Source organism: Lactuca virosa, chromosome 7 (genome assembly GCF_052849685.1).
Source record: "Lactuca virosa cultivar CGN04683 chromosome 7, Lactuca_virosa_CGN04683_v6, whole genome shotgun sequence".
NCBI lineage: Eukaryota > Viridiplantae > Streptophyta > Magnoliopsida > Asterales > Asteraceae > Lactuca > Lactuca virosa.
The window spans coordinates 75,122,734-75,128,952 of NC_136432.1; positions in this window are offsets into that span (position 1 = coordinate 75,122,734).

Consider the following 6,219-nt stretch of genomic DNA (forward strand, 5'->3'; position numbering starts at 1 on the left):
CCGACAGCGGAAGCATAAGGTACACGACTCATGTCATCTATTTCAACATCTATACTCGGGCATTGAGTCTTACTCAATTTGGTATTGCTCTGGATAGGTAGCTCTCCCTTCTTGGAATTTTCCATACTAAACCTCTTTAGTACCTTATCCAAGTATGTGCTCTGACTAAGTCCAATTAGTCTCTTCTTTCTATCTCTCAATATTCTAATCCCAAGAATATAGGCACCTTCTCCAAGGTCTTTCATGGCAAAACACTTTCCAAGCCAAGACTTAACTTCTTTCAAGGTTGGAACGTCGTTACCAATGAGTAATATGTCATCGACATACAACACCAGAAAAGTTACTATACTCCCACTAGCCTTGATATACACACAGAACTCATCTTCACTTCTAGAGAAACCAAACTCTTTGACTTTCTCATGGAAGCAAAGATTCCAACTGCGAGATGCTTGTTTCAATCCATAAATGGATTTCTCAAGCTTGCACACTCTATTGGGGAACTTTGCATCAACAAAACCCTCTGGCTGACTCATGTAAACATCTTCAGCCAACTTCCCATTAAGGAAAGCAGTTTTGACATCCATCTGCCAGATTTCATAATCATGAAAGGCAGTTATGGCGAGCAATATCCTAATAGATTTAATCTTAGCCACTGGCGAGAAGGTCTCATCATAGTCAACCCCTGGGGTTTGAGTGAAACCTTTTGCAACCAGTCGAGCCTTGAATGTGTGCACATTTCCATCCATGTCTGTCTTCTTCTTGAAGATCCATTTGCACCCAATTGTCTTACGACCTGGTGCACTATCAACCAAATTCCAAACTTGGTTATCATACATGGACTTAATCTCGCTGTCCATTGCCTCTTTCCACTTGGAAGCCTCTGGGCCTGCCATTGCTTCCTTATAAGTGACTGGTTCATCTAAGTTTACCAGTGTTCTGTCACTTATGAATGTGTCACCATCTGAAGTAATATGAAAACCATATAACTCAGGTGGCACACTCACCCTAGTGGATCTTCTAAGAGGTAATGAGTTATCGATTGGTTCAACAGGAACTGTTTCCTCTGGTTGAGTGCTAGTATCATCTAAGGTTCCTTCATTGGCTGACTCTTGAATTTCTTCAAGGTCAATAGTGCTCCCACTGTCCTCTTTGAATATGAGCTCTCTTTCAAGAAAGACTCCTCTTCGTGCTACAAAGACCACGTTCTCACTAGGCCTGTAGAACAAATATCCAAAAGACTGCTTTGGGTAACCAATGAAAACACATTTCTCACTTCTAGCTGCTAGCTTGTCGTGAGTCTCTCGTCTTACGAAAGCTTCACAACCCCAGACTTTAATATGTGCTAACGAGGGAACTTTCCCTGTCCACATTTCGTGAGGTGTTTTGGCAACCTTCTTTGTAGGGACAAGATTGAGGATGTGGGCGGCTGTCTCTAAGGCATACCCCCAGAAGTGAATGGGAAGCGAAGCCCGACTCATCATAGAACGAACCATGTCTAACAAGGTTCGATTACGCCTCTCAGCTACACCATTTAACTGTGGTGTCCTAGGAGGAGTCAATTGTGAGACTATCCCACATTCTTTCAGATAGTCGTTAAACTCGATACTAAGATACTCCCCGCCTCTATCGGATCTAAGTATCTTTATCTTTCTGCCCAATTGATTTTCGACTTCGTGCTTAAACTCTTTGAACTTTTCAAAAGTTTCTGACTTATGCTTGATCAAGTAGATATATCCATATCTGCTATAATCGTCAGTGAAAGTCACATAGAATCGATTAGCATCTCTTGTAGTTGATCTGAAGGGCCCACACACATCTGTGTGTATGAGATTCAACAGACCTTCACCTCTTTCACAAGACCCTGTGAATGGTGATTTTGTCATCTTTCCCAAAAGACAAGATTCACACATATCATCTGATTTTAAGTCAAATGATTCCAACACTCCATCCTTTTGGAGTTGGGCAATGCGTTTCTTGTTAATGTGTCCAAGACGACAATGCCACAAGCATGCCTTGTCTACACTATTAGACAAGTCAATATTAAGTACACTATTTCCTAAGCTATCAACACAAGTCACTGTTTCATACACACCATCACAAGGTAAAGCTTCAAACATAAAAACACCATTCTTATAAACAGAAATTGAACCATTCAAATCATTAAAAGAATATTTGAAACCTTGTCTGAACAATGCATGAAATGAAATAATGTTTCTCTTCATCTCAGACGAATAGCAACAATTTATTAAATCTAATCTAACATCATTGCTAAGCAGAAGCTGATAAACTCCGATCATGGTCACCGGTGAAGACTTTATGTTTCCCATGATCAAGTTTATCCTTCCTCGCTCTATCTTCTCACTTTCCTTTAGTCCCTGCAAATCAGAACAGATATGAAAACCACATCCTGTATCAAGGACCCATGAACGAGAAGATAATGAGTTATTAGCAGAAATAGTGTAAATACCTGCCGAAGATGGCTTCACTTTGCCATCCTTGATATCTTGCAGATATTGTGGGCAAGATCTCTTCCAATGCCCCTTTTGATTGCAGTAAAAGCAAACGGCCTCTTTTGGATCAGAAAAATGGGGAGTGGAACCATTGGGCTTAGCCTTTGGGCCATTACTAGACGACCCAGCTTGAGCCTTGCTCTTCCAGTTTTGCTTGGGAGGACCTTTCCTCTTCTTCCCCTTTCCCTGTCCAATAGCCAACATAGGGGCACTTGTAGGCGTGGAGGGTATACTTTTACCCTTCATTCCTGCCTCAGCTGTCTGCAACAAGTTGTGCAATTGGGCCAAGGTCTGCTCAGTATTGTTCAAATGGTAAGTTAGAATAAACTGACCATAACAATCAGGTAGTGAGTTCAAGACCATGTCAATGGCCAATTCCTCATCAAAGTGAATGTTGAGCTTGACCAAACGCTCTATGTAGCGTTGCATTCTTTGCACATGTGACACAACCGATTCCCCTTCTTTCATCTTGCAAGCCATGAGTGACTTGACTACTTCAAACTTTTCTTGACGAGCTCGCTTATGGTACTTTTCCATAAGGTCCTTGTTCATCTCAAAAGGCCAGTAGTCCTCATAGTACCTCTGCAGTTCTGGGGACATGGTTGCCACCATGATGCACGCCACTTTGGTAGCATCATCGTAATGTTTCTTGTAGGCAGCAAGATCTTCAAGAGTAGCTTCAGACTCATCAAGCTCTTTGAGCTCCTTTTCAAGAACATATTCTTTGTTCTCAAAACGAAGATCCATCTTGATGTTGCGCATCCAATCGTTATAGTTTGAGCCATCCATAACGACTTTGGAGCAGATATTGAGCAAAGAGAAGTTTTGGTTGGAGGAGGATGAAGCAGAAGTGTTTCCAGGAGTAGACATCTGAAAAGAAAGAAAGTTTTAGTTAGATTTCAAGATACCTCAATATAATAACCCAAAGATAAAATATCAAGGTTAGGATCCAACTATGAAGATTCACAACTTAGAAATGGGATGCCGAGATCCAAGTGTAAATTTCATAAAGGTAGGTGAATGACGATTCACCAATTCCACCATTAGACGAAACAAACGAAGTGAAATTCCTAATTCTTTTGAGATACATTGAAACTATTCAATGGCATGTTTTAATCTCAGATTATGCTCTTCTATTTGTGACTGGGATGCCGAGGATCACAAACAAGATGTGAATAACCATGCAAATGTGCTTGGTAACCTCATTGTCTTTATCATTAACTATTGATGTGCTGGTAACCCACACACGCTCCATCAAAATGACAATTATGAGATACCCATTACTACTCTTTATTAGTGCCCTTTAGTGTGCTGGTTAACCACACACGCTCCACTAACGACCAATAAAGCATAATGTGCAATTTCATGGATTAGCATACTTTTCACATTTTTCATAAAGTAACTAGAGTTGGGATTTTAAAAATAATGTTCTAGTACTTTCTTTAATGTCATTATACTTTTAATGAGAAGTAGTTGTCCTATCAAATCCGTTCTGCTAACGACCCTCCACTAATCAAGGAAGCGGTGGGTGAGAGTGGACACCCATTCAACTACCATTTTATAGGCAGTTTCCTTATACCCCCCTTATAGATTAGCTTCGTGAATGAGGCATACTAGCGATTTGACTGACCATATTCTTATACATATATAATATTAAACTTTTAATCATAATACATATATAGGGTGTGTTTTAAAACATTTTAAAACTTCAAGGGTTTATACGAAATTCAAACTATTAAATTTAAATTTAAATAAACCAATTAACTAGATTTAATATTTATCTTTTAATTAACGATTAATCAAATTATTAAATCTTGTAAGGATTATCTAATTAAATTAATCAATTAATTTAATCCTAATCCTTATCCCTCTAAATTTCAAAAAATAGGGTAAGGATAATTATCCAATTAATCTAATTAAGTAACAATTATCCAAAACAAGAAACCCTAAAACTTCTAGCAATTTCGAAATTTACAAGGGAGGAGGCTAGGGTTTTCAAAACCCTAACCCTAATTTCGATTAGGGTTCTTTGGAGGCTAGGGTTTTCGAAAAAACCCTTTTATCCAAAACCCTAGAAATCGAAATTTTGGCCTTTAGGGTTTAATAGCTATAAACCCTAATTTGCAATTCAACAATTATAGCAATTCAATTTAAAACAAACAATGGCTCTGATACCACTAATGGGTTTTAGGTAAAACAAATAAACTAGAAAACAATTCCTAAGTTCACATGCAACCTACTTTGGATCTATGTTTTAACTATCGAACATATAACTTTGAATTGCAAAACAAGAACCCTAGAGGAGAGAGGCTAATTTCGAAATTAACAAACTAGGGTTTAGGAGTTACATACCTTTCAATTGTTATAGCAAACAATTGATAATCCTCTTGATCTTGATCTTGATCTTCTTGGAAGCTTAGCACCACAAATGTAATGCCTCTAATGGAATCACACTCAAGAACTAGCAAGAAGGAAACTTGTAGGAGAGAGGATGGAGAGAGTATGTAATTTCGGCTTTAGGGTTTCTTCCAAAGAAATCAGTGACCTCAAATGTGAGCCAGGAGGCTCCTTAAATAGCTGAGGGATCTAGGGTTTAGGGAAAACCCTAGTTATCCTTTGCTTAGGGCCTAAGCAATATCCAAAGGCCTTATTTGGACTCCTTGGATGAAATCTCTAGGGTTTCCCCTAAGAATTTCATCCACCTCCTTCCAAGGGGGTTCTGGAACCTTCCACTCAACTATTAGTTAATTGCAAACTAGTCCCTGCACTTTATAATTAATTCTTTTAACCCCAAAATTAATTCTGATTAATTTCTGGCTAACTATTAATTAAACATAATGATTTCTAATTAATATATTAATCTTTTAACATATTAATAAATCATTTATATTAATTCATTAATCTTATAAATTAATATCTCTCCTTTCATAATTTCCTTGTCCAGTTGCTAGGTTGAGGGCAACCCAAAAGGACTGTGCTGCTATCAATTCAAGTACATACCAATTATAGTTATGGGCTTAGACACCTAATCCAACAAAAAGATCTATCTGTCAAGCCATTTTCGTCTTCTCTGATTACTCCAGAATTTCTATCCCAAAAGTTCACACAATTCGAAGCTATTCTCCACAAGCAACTGGCCCCTCTTTCTCGTATATCAAGCCTTCTACCAACAACAGATGCCCCACCTGTTTTTACAGGGGTGCAAGGGGGAGAAAGAAAAGTTGAAGATACGAAGGCTGGTGGTGAAGATGCGAAGGTTGTGGGAAAGGTATTTTCTTCGAAGATCCCATCAACGAAGCCAATTATAACATCTGCTGGGCCAGTTACTTCAACAGTTGTAACAACTATGCCAATTACTAGACCAATTTCGAAAGGAATTGTGATTGGTAAATCTGCTGAAACTGGTGGGAGTGGTTCGAAAACAAAAGAAGTAATAGATAATTCAGCCTTGAAAGATAAAGGGAAAACGATAGTTGTGGAAAAGTCGAAAGAAGAAAAGAAAGCTGAAGCAGAAGCTGAAATTGAAAGGCTAAGGTTGATTCAAAGCATAATGACTCAACGTGCGAGTGATCCTAAGGGTATGGACAAAGGTGATCCGTCCAAACACTACAATTACGAAACAATTGAAGCCAAGGTTGCATATAATCATATGTATTCATTTGAGAAGAAACCAAAGCAAAGTTACTTGGTCACAAATACTGATACAAGT